A 14,407-nucleotide genomic window follows, 5' to 3' on the forward strand; every position below is an offset into this window, starting at 1 on the left:
TGCTAGCCATGGTCAGACAATTGGGTAAGCCAACATTTTTTCTTACCTTCTCTGCTGCAGAATTCAGATGGCCAGAGGTAATAACGGCAATAAAGGCACAACAAGGTCAAAAGGTGGATTTTGCGGGGCTAGACTGGGCTGAAAAGTGTGACATTCTTCGAGGCAACCCAGTGACCACCATGCGCATGTTTGACAAACGGGTTGATGCTCTGATGCGAGAGCTGCTGTTGGGTCCTGCACAGCCAATTGGTGAAGTTATCGATTACTTTTACCGGGTTGAATTTCAGGCGAGAGGGAGCCCTCATATACATTGTCTCTGTTGGGTAGCAGGAGCTCCTATATTTGGACAAGACAGTGATGACAAGGTGTGTGCCTTTATAGATCATAACATCTCATGCCAGCTGCCTGATAAAGCCAAACAGGCCTTACTTCACAGATTTGTAACAGAACTTCAAATGCACAGCAGATCTCATTCAAAATCATGCAAGAAAGGTAACAGAGTATGCAGATTTGGATTTCCAAAGCCACCTATTAGAAAAACGAGGATAACTTACCCGATGCCAGAAGAACAAGGAGATTGTGCAATGAAACCACAAGCAGCCAAAAACAAACTGAAACCAGTCTGGGATTTGCTTAATAACCCAAAAGTGCAGCTTGAAGACATGTCACAGCTACTGGCACAGTGTGATATGACTTTGAATCAGTACAACTCCTACATTCAGGCATTGACCTCCTCAAGCGTGATTCTAATGAAGCGTGATGTCAAGGACTGCTGGGTGAACAACTATAATCCACATTTGCTGACGGCCTGGAACGCCAACATGGACATCCAGTACATTCTTGATGAGTATGGTTGCATCATGTACATGTTGTCCTACATATCCAAGCCAGAACGGGAGCTGAGTGACTATCTCAAAACAATAGTCAAAGAAATGAGCCCAGAAACAGCGACAGAACGAGAAGAAATGAAAGAGGTTCTTCAGGCTTATTCAAAACACAGAGAGGTCAGCGCCCAGGAGTCTGTGGCCCGTACGTGCAGCCTGAAAATGAAGTCTTGCTCACGTGAGGTTGTTTTTCTGCCAACTGGTGACAACGCACTGAAAATGAGTCTCCCGCTCAGTGCATTGCAGAACAAACCAGCCGATTCTCTTAATGTGTGGATGACGAGTTTTGTCGACAAATACAGAGCCAGACCTGAAACACCAGAGTTTGAGTCCATGTGTCTGGCAGACTTTGCATCCCATTACAGGGTTGTCTATGGCAAGCAGAAGGAAGATGGCAAGCAAAAGGAAGACAGCAAGCGTGTCAGCCTATTGAATGAAATGGGAATGATTCAAAAACGCACGAGAGGGAAGCCTGCAATCATCAGGTACGCACGCTTCTCAGAGAAGAAGGACCCTGAGAACTACTACGGCAGACTGCTTAAACTGTACCTCCCCCACCGTTCAGAGTCATCACTGAAAACTGTAAGGTTCCCAACACACCAGGATTTTTACAAAGGCGCCTGTGTGAGCTTACCAGGAGAAGAAGCAATCCAAGCAGTGTCTGCAATTGTTACCAGCAACCAAAAGAAGTTCGAACAACACAACAAAATTGTGGAACAAGTCTTGGATGACTTTGTAAAAAACGGACCTGTTGAAGATGCTTGGAACACCTTTGCCCCAGAAGCTGAGTTGGATAGGTTGGAATGTGTAGAGGAACGCAAAGAAGGGGAGCCACTTCATGAGAATGAACAAGATGATGTTCCGGAGTATACACGTCACAAACAAACAGGTGGAATTGCGCTTACTGTGAAAGCCCCACAAATGTGCCCTGATTTCCTTCGGAAAATGTACAGAAACCTTAACCGGACACAAGCTCAGACATTCTACTCAGTTTGTGACTGGTGCACTAACCGTGTGCGTGGCCTAAATCCTGGCCCATTCTATTACTTTGTCACTGGTGGTGCAGGGACAGGCAAATCACACCTGATAAAGTGCATCTATGCTGAGGCGACAAAGATACTCTGTAAACTTACCAGACTACGTGAGGAAGCAGACATATCCATGCCCAGCGTTTTACTAACTGCATTTACAGGAACAGCAGCTTTCAACATTTCAGGCAACACATTGCATTCTCTGCTGAAGTTGCCAAGAAGCTTGAAGCCACCCTACCAAGGACTTGGAAATCTAATAGATGAAGTGAGGGCACAGCTGTCAAATGCGGAGATCATTGTTATTGACGAGGTGTCAATGATTTCAAAGCCCCTGTTTGCCTACATCAACTGGAGATTACAGCAAATCAAAGGCAGTAAGAAACCTTTTGGTGGTATGTCAGTACTAGCAGTAGGAGACTTTTACCAGGTCCCCCCGCTGGGAAAAAGTAAGCCACTCTGCGTGTTTGAGGAAAATACCAATGACGTCTGGAAAGACAACTTTCAGATGATCACGCTGACAGAGATCATGCGACAGAAGGAAGACATTTCATTTGCTGAGCTTTTGAATAGAATCAGAGTCAAGCAGAAGACTGGCACCTTAAGCAATGATGACAAAGCTCTGCTTGCTCAGGCTTTTACAGATCCCACCCACTGCCCTAATGACGTGCTACACATATTTGCCACCAACAAAGAGGTTCACAAACATAATGCTGCAACTGTGTCTGTTCTCCATTCAAACGTCACCAACATAGATGCCGACGATTACAGAAAAGACCCTAAGACAGGAGTGATGCTGAGGCAACACCAACCTTTCAAAGGACACAAAGACAATCTGATTGACACACTGCAAGCAGCTGAAGGTGCCCGTATCATGATCACAAGAAACATTGATGTAGAAGACGGGCTTGTTAACGGGACATTTGGCAAGATTGCAAGAATAATCATCCAGACTGAGAATGGTGCTACTACGGTAAACAAGCTTGGGCTTGTGCTGGACAATCCAAATGCAGGACAGAGATACCGTAACAAGTCGTCTTGTGATGCTGACAACTTGGTGTACATAGAAAGGGTAGAGGAAAACCTGAGACAGAAAGGAGTTGTTCGCAGGCAGTTCCCCCTGAAGTTGGCTTTTGGATGTACGATTCATAAGTGTCAGGGGATGTCGATACAGTCGGCAGTGGTCTCATTGAAACGGGTCTTCCAACCGGGAATGGCCTATGTTGCTCTGAGTAGAACGACTACACTACAAGGACTGTACATAACCGACTTTGATGAGAAGAAGATCTTTGCTGATCCTGAAATCACAGCTTCCCTGGATTCAATGAAGAATGCATCACTGGAAAGTGTTATGCCCCTCTTAAAGTTTCTACAGACAACAGACAAACAGCAAACATTAACAATTATCCATCACAACACGGAAGGATTACCAGCTCACATTGAAGATATCAAATCTCACCATGAGTTGACACTTGGAGATGTTTTATGTTTCACTGAAACTCATCTCTCAGGCTCTTCTGTTGCTGAAAGTCTCCAGCTGGAGGGCTACAACCTGTTCAAACGCAACAGACACCTCTCGTACACAAACCTTCCTGACATTGCAAGTAAAAGTGGCGGAGGTGTTGCCTTGTATGTCAGAAACCATTTCAAGGCCTATGAAAAGCAGTATCATCACAATGTGACTGACTTGGAGTTCTTGGTTGTCAAACTGGAGTCCCCTGTACAAGCTTTGATCGCTGTCGTTTACAGGCCACCGGATTACAGTATTGGCCAATTCCTTACTAACCTGCTGGGCCTCTTGGAATCTTTGGAAATAATGGATTGCCAACCTATAATACTCTGTGGAGATTTCAATGAAGATTTTCTGTGCAGAGAAAAGAAGCCAATATCTGACCTTCTTCACTCAAGAGGATATACTCAACTGGTCTGGGCAGCCACCACAGAAAAAAACACACTGTTGGATCACATTTACATCTCCAGGGTGCAGCAGTGTCTCCAGTCAGGAGTACTGCACAGTTATTACAGCTACCATTATCCTGTGTATTGTGTTTTGAGCAGTGGTTGTGAACACGCTTAGAGCCTGCATAAACAGGGCATGAGTGTTGCCAGGAAACAGTGGTTGTGAGACAGTGGTCATCAAACAGATAAAGTGGCAATGAGGGTCAGTTTACGTGGCCATAGTTATGTGGGACCATTTACAATTAGCTAAACATCATTCTCTATATTTCATGTTCGGTGTACTTGTTAGACACTGAACTCACTTACTCCCCCCCATCCATCACAGACATCTGTCCTCATCATATAGTAAGAGGAATACCGCGCTGTAGTGCACCCAAAAAGGGTACCTGTTCGTGAAATATTGTGAATGACCAAATAGGGGATAACCAAAATAGTGATGAAAATAACTTAGTGAAAAAAAATTAAAAAAAACTACATAATAACAAAAGCAGCCACTCTATGTGAGATACACACACTAATACAACAATATAACAAATATAGCAGCGCTGTAAATAGGAGTAAATACTAGTACCAGTGTTGAATAGGACTAATTGGTTAGAACCCAAATTAAATAACTAACACAGTTCTTGAAACCTAAATCAATAAGTGTTCACTGGACAGTCCTAACACAGTGAATAAAGTCCAAATAAATGTTGTGAAAATACATAGGCTCAGACCCCATTTTTTTAAAGCAGGAAATGTAAAATAGGAAAAATTCCTCCACCGCACCACGGTGGTAGCTGAAAATAAAATGCGCGCTTACCAAACGGCAAGCACAAGGGGGCTTGCGACCTTAACCCGGTCAGGGCCTTTCATTGGATGGGCTTCTAGGAAACGACATGCCACTTCATACAGCCAAAGGGTGATGATACCACTAGTCCACCAAGTCACAGGAAATCACTCTTATCATGGAGATTAATAAAAGACTCCTAGCTGGGGGGTTGTTCTCATTTAGGGGTACCCCGGGAAAAGAGAGGGAAACAACATAGCGTAATCCTGGTTTTGAGGTTTATTAAAAGAATTAAAATAACACTTACAGTGTAGCAGATTCAAATAAGCATAAGAAGCCGGCTGGCTAAAACGATCACCCGTCCTACAGACGGTAGATGCAGCACGTCAGCTCGCCCTATCACACTGTCCTCATCACACTCACCCTCTCCTTCCTGTGCTATAGCCTGCTTGCTGATTAGTAAGACAAAGAAACAGCAAGGAGCAAAACTGCAGAGAAACTGAAAATTTGTAAGGGTTTAAAGTATATGCTTTAATGAATTGCCTTGTATCCAAAAAGTTCAAAAAGTTGACTGTTCAAAATGTTAATGTTAATGTTAATGTATAACGGAAATATACCGCCAGTTCGCTTGTGATGCAATATATTGAAATTATATGTACTCTGTGTAAACTGTTTTTGACACACTTGATTTTGGGACGCGAGTCCGTCAGGTGCTATGCTTTGGCTGGGGCGGAATAAATCCTGGTAACCCTTAAGTCTGTGTCCGACAAAGTCATTTACCGATATTTCTACCTTCTACATCATTAGCACTTGTGCACTTTTTAAATTTGATCAATCAATTGGTTAGTGTAATGTTTACTATCTTTACTCACTACAAACACTCCACACAGTTACTCTGCCCATCTGCCCAGTTCAACCTTTCCACAGTTACTCCAACCACACAACAGTTACTCCAGGCACTCCCCCCAGTTACTCCGCTCACTCCAGATGTAGAGGCAAGAACACTTTTCACAATTTCCCCAGAAATTGTACCTTTTCTAGTTATTAAGTGTTCTTGCATAGCAAGACCACTTACTGTTATCTCACATATATATTATTCTTATTATTATAGCCAAATTTACCACCCTAACTCCTCCCACAGTTTTTACACTACATAGACAAGTAATATACCGAAACGTGCGGATTGTTCCCGAATGGTGTGCTATTACTTTGTGGAACGTTTCGCCGAATGGTTCACGAAATATCGTCGTTTTTGCGGCGAAATTGGTCCCATAGGAATGAATGGGGAAACTAGAGTGGGAGATGACAAAAGCTGGAAAATCAGAACATGATTTCTAAACTGCCGCCACTCCCTCATTTTCAAGCCCACCTACACAAATCTTATATCAAAACGTTCAGCTATCCCTGCTGCCACTAAACATGTCCACGGCTAAGCCATAGTCCTGATAGTTTTCACAATATGACCATTTGTTTGCAACTCACGCCGTCCATTGACATTCATTGAAACTACACTCTAGCCCCCTCCAAATTTGAAGGGCAATTTCTAAACTGCGACTGTGCCTTCATTTTTAATATTTCAGAGACATACTATACATCAAAATCTAGGTCTGGGTCTTGTGATTCTCACAATATAAAGATCTTCGCTGTAGGATGTATAGTTTTTAAAATACGGCCATTTGTTTAGAGGTCATTTCAGGAAATTTTAGCCATTAATCAGAGTGTACTGTTAGTGTTTGTTTTGTTGCCATGGTTACCAAAGCTTCTGTTATACACAGGGGGGGAAGGTGGCTGGAGCATCTCAGCTCTGATTACAGAGCCCGGGGGAGGGGACAGACACACCATGTACTGATTTATAATAGAGGAATATGATGGGACAGTTTTGATGGGGTAATTCTGATGGGGCAGTTTTGATGAAGCAGTATTTGGGAAGCATAAACAGGGCATGAGCGTTGCTAGGAAACAGTGGTTGTAAACACAAGATGCTGAGACACTCCAAATGCATGTGACTTCATCTGCTAGACTTGATAATGCTTGTAGACTCCTCCCACAGTTTTCACACTACAGAGACAAATAATATACCGAAACGAGCGGATTGTTCCCGATTGGTGTTTTATTACTTTGTGGAATGTTTTGCCGAATGGTCCACGAAATGACGTTTTTGCGGCGAAATTGGTCCCATAGGAATGAATGGCGAAATGTTCAAAACTAGAGTGGGAAGTGACAAAAGCTGACAACCCCATGATCAGCCAAAACATTATGACCACCCCATGATCAGCCAAAACATTATGACCGCCCCATGTAAAAAAAAAAATATTTTTGAAAAAAAAAAAAATTTTTGAAAAAAGTAAAAAAATAATTTTTGAAAAAAAAAATCATTTTTGAAAAAAAAAAAATATATTTTTGAAAAAAAAAATTTTTTTGAAAAAAAAAAAAATTATTTTTGAAAAAAAAAAATATTTTTGAAAAAAAAATTTCTTTTAAAAAAAAAATTATTTTTGAAAAAAAAATATATTTGAAAAAAAAAAATATTTTTGAAAAAAAAAATTATTTTTGAAAAAAAAATTACTTTAAAAAAAATAATAATTTCGAAAAAAAAATTATTTTTGAAATAAAAAAATTCATTTTTGAAAAAAAAAATTACCTTTGAAAAAAAAAATTACTTTTGAAAAAAAAAATCATTTTTGAAGAAAAAAAAATCATTTTTGATTAAAAAAAATTCATTTTTGAAAAAAAAAATTACTTTTCAAAAAAATGTTCAGCTCTTTCAGCGAATGATGGAACTTTTTTACTACTATTTATACTTTTTAAAATATTAAGCTTTTTAACACTTTTCACAGTTACTCAAGCCACTCCACCCCACCCAGTTACTCCGCCCACTCCAGTTGTAGAGGCAAGAACACTTTCACAATTTCCCCAGAAATTGTACCTTTTCTAGTTCTTATTATTATTATAGCCAAATTTACCACCCTAACTCCTCCCACAATTTTTACACTACATAGACAAGTAATATACCGAAACGTGCAGATTGTTCCCGAATGGTGTGCTATTATTTTGTGGAATGTTTCGCCGAATGGTTCACGAAATATCGTCGTTTTTGCGGCGAAATTGGTCCCATAGGAATGAATGGGGAAGCTAGCGTGGGAGGTGACAAAAGCTGAAAAATCAGAACATGATTTCTAAACTGCCACCACTCCCTCATTTTCAAGCCCACCTAAACAAATCTTATATCAAAACGTTCAGCTATCCCTGCTGCCACTAAACATGTCCACGGCTAAGCCATAGTCCTGATAGTTTTCACAATATGACCATTTGTTTGCAACTCACGCCGTCCAATTGACATTCATTGAAACTACACCCTAGCCCCTTCAAATTTGAAGGGCAATTTCTAAACTGCGACCGTGCCTCCATTTTTATTATTTCAGAGACATAATATACATCAAAATCTAGGTCTGGGTCTTGTGATTCTCACAATATAAAGATCTTCGCTGTAGGATGTATAGTTTTTAAAATACGGCCATTTGAATTACTGCACAGTTGTTAAATCTATCATTATCCTATCTATTGTGTATTGAGCAGTATTTGTGAAGCATAAACAGGGCATGAGCGTTGCTAGAAAACAGTGGTTGTAAACACAAGATGCTGAGACACCCCAAATGCATGTGACTTCATCTGCTAGACTTGATAATGCTTGTAGACTCCTCCCACAGTTTTTACACTACATAGACAAGAAATATACCCAAACGTGCGGATTGTTCCCGATTGGTGTGCTATTACTTTGTGGTTCACGAAATATCGTCGTTTTTGCGGCGAAATTGGTCCCATAGGATTGAATGGCGAAATGTTCAATGTCATTTAATTGGTGAGCTATTACTTTGTGGAACTTTTTTCGCCGCATGGTTCACGAAATATTGTCGTTTTTGCTTCAATATTGGTCCCATAGGAATGAATGGCGAAATGTTCAATGTCATTTAATTGGTGTGCTATTACCTTTTGGAACGTTTCGCCGAATGGTTCACGAAATATCGTCGTTTTTGCGACGAAATTGGTCCCATAGGAATGAATGGCGAAATATTCAAAACTAGAGTGGGAGGTGACAAAAGCTGACAACCCCATGATTAGCCAAAATATTATGACCACCCCATGATCAGCCAAAACATTATGACCGCCCCATGAAAAAAAAAATATTTTTGAAAAAAAAAATTATTTTTGAAAAAAAAAATATTTTTGAAAAAAAAAAAAATTTTGAAAAAAAAAAAATATTATTAAGAAAAAAAAACTATTTTTGAAAAAAAAACTATTTTTGAAAAAATAAAAATAATTTTTGAAAAAAAATCATTTTTGAAAAAAAAAAATCATTTAAAAGAAAATCATTTAAAAAAATCATTTTTGAAAAAAAAAAATCATTTTTGAAAAAAAATTCATTTTTGAAAAAATGTTCAGCTCTTTCAGCTAATGATGGGACTTCAACTGTTTTACTACTATTTATACTTTTTAAAATATTAAGCTTTTTAACACTTTCCACAGTTACTCAAGCCACTCCACTCCACCCAATTACTCGGCCTACTCCAGTTGTAGAAGCAAGAACACTTTTCACAATTTCCCCAGAAATTGTAGCTTTTCTAGTTCTTATTATTAAAGCCAAATTTACCACCCTAACTCCTCCCACAGTTTTTACACTACATAGACAAGTAATATACCGAAACGTGCGGATTGTTCCCGAATGGTGTGCTATTACTTTGTGGAACGTTTCGCCAAATGGTTCACAAAATATCGTCATTTTTGCGGCGAAATTGGTCCCATAGGAATGAATGGGGAAACTAGAGTGGGAGATGACAAAAGCTGAAAAATCAGAACATGATTTCTAAACTGCCGCCACTCCCTCATTTTCAAGCCCACCTACACAAATCTTATATCAAAATGTTCAGCTATCCCTGCTGCCACTAAACATGTCCACGGCTAAGCCATAGTCCTGATAGTTTTCACAATATGACCATTTGTTTGTAACTCACGCCGTCCATTGACATTCATTGAAACTACACTCTAGCCCCCTCCAAATTTGAAGGGCAATTTCTAAACTGCGACCGTGCCTTCATTTTTAATATTTCAGAGACATACTATACATCAAAATCTAGGTCTGGGTCTTGTGATTCTCACAATATAAAGATCTTCACTGTAGGATGTATAGTTTTTAAAACACGGCCATTTGTTTAGAGGTCATTTCAGGAATTTTAGTCATTAATCAGAGTGTACTGTTAGTGTTTGTTTTGTTGCCATGGTTACCAAAGCTTCTGTTATACACAGGGGGGAAGGTGGCTGGAGCATCTCAGCTGATTACAGAGCCCGGGGGAGGGGACAGACACACCATGTACTGATTTATAATAGAGGAATATGATGGGGCAGTTTTGATGGGGTAATTCTGATGGGGCAGTTTTGATGAAGCAGTATTTGGGAAGCATAAACAGGGCATGAGCGTTGCTAGGAAACAGTGGTTGTAAACACAAGATGCTGAGACACCCCAAATGCATGTGACTTCATCTGCTAGACTTGATAATGCTTGTAGACTCCTCCCACAGTTTTTACACTACAGAGACAAGTAATATACCGAAACGTGCGGATTGTTCCCGATTGGTGTGCTATCACTTTGTGGAACGTTTCGCCGAATGGTCCACGAAATATCGTAGTTTTTGCGGCGAAATTGGTCCCATAGGAATGAATGGCAAAATGTTCAAAAGGAAATGTTGCTATGAAACAGTGGTTGTAAACACAAGATGCTGAGACACCCCAAATGCATGTGACTTCATCTGCTAGACTTGATAATGCTTGTAGACTCCTCCCACATTTTCCACACTACAGAGACAAGTAATATACCGAAACGTGCGGATTTTTCCCGATTGGTGTGCTATTACTTTGTGAAACGTTTCGCCGAATGGTCCACGAAATATCGTTGTTTTTGCGGCAAAATTGGTCCCATAGGAATGAATGGCGAAATGTTCAAAACTAGAGTGGGAGGTGACAAAAGCTGACAACCCCATGATCAGCCAAAACATTATGACCACCCCATGATCAGCCAAAACATTATGACCGCCCCATGTAAAAAAAAAAATATTTTTGAAAAAAATAAAAATTAATTTTTGAAAAAAAAAATATTTTTGAAAAAAAAAATATTTTTGAAAAAAATATATATTTTTGAAAAAAAAATTACTTTTGAAAAAAAAAAAAATTAAAAAAAAAATCATTTTTGAAAAAAACAAAATTCATTTTTGAAAAAAAAAATTTCATTTTTGAAAAAAAAAATCATTTAAAAAAATAATTTTTGAAAAAACAAAAAAACAAAATCATTTTTGAAAAAACAAAAAACAAAATCATTTTTGAAAAAAAAAATCACAAAGCTCTGAGGGGAATTATAGCTCCTCTCACACAACTCTAAGGACAATTATAGCATTATAGCTCCTCCCACACAGCTTGGAGGGAAGTTATAGCTCCTCCAATACAGCTTTGAGGGGAATTATAGCTCCTCCCACACAGCTCAAAGGGGAATTATAGCATTATAGCTTAGCATTATAGCTCCTCCCACACAACTCTGAGGGGAATTATAGTTTCTCCCACACCGCTGTGAGGGGAATTATAGCTCCTCCTACACAGCTCTGAGGGGAATTACAGCTTAGCATTATAGCTCCTCCCACACAGCTGAGGAGAATTAGAGCTCCTCCCACACAACTCTGAGAGGAATTATAGTTTCTTCCACACCGCTGTGAGGGGAATTATAGCTCCTTTAAACAGCTCTGAGGGGAATTATAGCTTCTCCCACACAACTCTGATGGGAAATGTAGCTTCTCCCACACAGCTCTGAGGGGAAATATAGCTTCTCCCACACAGCTCTAAGGGGAATTATAGCTCCTCCCACACAACACTAAGGGGAATTGTATCTCCTCCCACACAGCTCTGAGGGGAATTATAGCATTATTGCTCCTCCCACACAGCTCAGAGGGGAGTTATAGCTCCTCCCACACAGCTCTGAGGCGAATTATAGCTCCTCCTCCAACACAACTCTGAGGGGAATTATAGCTCTTCGAACAAAGCTCTGAGGAGAATTATAGCTCCTTCCACAAATATCATCATGCCATCTAAAGGAAAGAGATCTAAAGCTGCAAAGATACGCTGGACTAAACTGGATCCGGAGCCCCACAGCAGCATAGTGGATATGGAGGTTTGTGACAGTGAATGTGCCCAGGAGGTACATAGTGAACCTGTGGTGTCATTTTCATGTTCAACTCAGTGTCAAGTTCAAGAGCACAGTGACAGTGTGATGGGCACTTCTGAAAACCATGGCATGCAAGAACCATGTGTACCAAGTGAGATTTCTGTGCAGGCATCATTTCATCAGGGTCATCATGGCTATGGAAGGTTAAGGAACAAACAGTGTACATGCATGGCTCTGACATTTTTGGCATACCACAGTGAGCTTGATGATGTGAGAAAGGGTGATCTTGATCAAATACTGAAGAAGGGCAACAGCTTGTATGGCTCAACAATAAAACAGCTAAAACAAAGAAATGTCTATCAGCATCAGCACTTGACAATGGAAGAAGTGCCCCTCAGAGTCAACACTGACAAATATGAGTATAACGTTGTTAAATCTCCAGTGTTATCGGGATGTATGAGAGACACGGTAGACGGTGACAACCAAGGTTGGTTTGTTGACCTCTCCACAAGACTTCAGTGCCTCAATGCAGATGTTACACATGCACTTTTTATAGTAGTGCCATATTGCATTGCATTGTTCAGAGACAAGTCTGGGAGATATGGACTGTTTGATTCTCATAGTCGAAATAAGGATGGACTTCCTGCCACTGGAAAAGGAAAAGCTGTTATGATCACTTTTACACATTTGAGTGATATGGGGGCAAGGATTTATAAGTTGTATGAATTGCTCCTTACAGACACCAGAGGCCCTATTGATGGACTGCAGTATGACTTCATGCCAGTCTCATTTCATCGTGCAAGACGTCTGTCAGATGGTTTGCTGTCCCCACTGGTGCAATCTGACAAACCACATAATGCAAAGCATGTGGAGAACAAAGTGACACAGATGACCAAAGATGTAACACACACTGGATTCCCAGCCAGCAAGCATTCTCCACGGTCAGTTGATGCGAAATCCTCACAGGGCATATGGAAGGACAGTAAGGCATTGTCCAAATTAAATGCACAGAGACGACAAAAACTGAAGACAAGACACAGAAATGAAAGAAGGCGTGATTTCAAGGCTACAAAGATGTCTGTCACCAATAAGAAAAGGACATACATCACCAGCCGATACAGAGCAGATGCTGATTTTAAGTTGAAGCAGAAGCAATATATCATTCGCAAATATGCAACAGATGCCAATTTCAACTTGAAGCAGAAGCAATACATCACCAGAAAATATGCGACAAATGCAGATTTCAACTTGAAACAGAAGCAGTACACCACCAGAAAATATGCGACAAATGCAGATTACAACTTGAAGAAGAAGCAATACATCACCAGAAAATATGCCACAAATGTGGATTTCAAGTTGAAGCAGAAGCAATACATCACCAGAAAATATCATAATGATCCTGCTTTCAGAAAACATCACTTGCAACATTGCATGAGTTACATGAAAATGAAGCGTCAAACTCAAGCAGATTTTCGCATAACCCATAAGATGCAATGTGCCTTCAAAATAAGAATGAAATACAGACGATGGACTCGTGTCATGCGGGAATGCAGTCAACCAGTGGACAACAGCCTAATGCAGACAGCTATATCCACTTTCCATGAATGCATTAAAGCTGGGCCAACATTTGTGTGCACGATGTGTCATCGCACCCTTTTCCCTAACCAAGTGAAACATTGCATTCACAGCAATTACAAGAAGAATCTACACATTGTTGCTGCCTGTTTGACAGGGAAATATGTCCATGTGTGCAACAATCACTGTCAAGGACCTGAACAATGCACCGTACCAGATGAAAGGACCAAAGAATGGATTTGTCACAACTGTGATTCACATTTAAAAGCAGGACACAAATCATCCATCGCTGTGGCTAACAACATGGAGCTGGCGCCCATTCCCCCAGAGCTCTGCGATTTGAATGTGCTGGAAAGACAACTTTTGGCCAAAATACTGCCATTTGCCAAGATCATCACACTTCCCAAAGGTCGACAGGCAGCTATACATGGCGCTGTAGTGTGTGTGCCATCCGAGGTGGAAACCACGGTCAATACTCTACCAAGATCGCACAGCACATCCCAGTTACACAGAGTGAAGCTGAAAAGACGTCTGACTTACAAAGGCCACCAGCTGTTTCATAATGTCAACATGGGAAATGTAGTAGCAGGTCTGTCAAAACTCATTGACACACACCCCGACTACAGTGACATTTCAATTAGAGTGGATGAGACAATCGCTGATGATGATGATGATAATGATGATGATGATGGGATGGAACTCGACAGTTGTGACGAAACTGAAATGATGGAGATACTTGAACGCATCGAAAATTGTGATCCATCAGAGGTACAGTCTGCATGTTTACCGGCTGCTTCTGAGCAACAGGAAGGCCATGACCAACAACCTCCTAATGCAGAGGATGAGAAGGATACACTAAGACCTGGAATTGGCCTAGACAGTTGTTTGCAGCCATCTGACCTTGGAGAGGAAGCACTGACACACGGTGATGGAATATTCAGCATTGCACCTGCACAAGGAAACACACCTGTCAGCTTCTTTAAAGTTCCTA

At 40.5% G+C, this 14,407-nt stretch overlaps 1 protein-coding gene across 1 annotated transcript in view; it reads left to right on the forward strand.

Annotated features, from left to right (window-relative positions):
- The window catches only part of NRN1L (neuritin 1 like), an 806,791-nt gene that overhangs the window by 329,591 nt on the left and 462,793 nt on the right, over window positions 1-14,407 (forward strand). The window lies entirely within an intron of this gene.

This window comes from Aquarana catesbeiana, linkage group LG11 (assembly GCF_042186555.1).
Source record: "Aquarana catesbeiana isolate 2022-GZ linkage group LG11, ASM4218655v1, whole genome shotgun sequence".
NCBI classification, from domain to species: domain Eukaryota; kingdom Metazoa; phylum Chordata; class Amphibia; order Anura; family Ranidae; genus Aquarana; species Aquarana catesbeiana.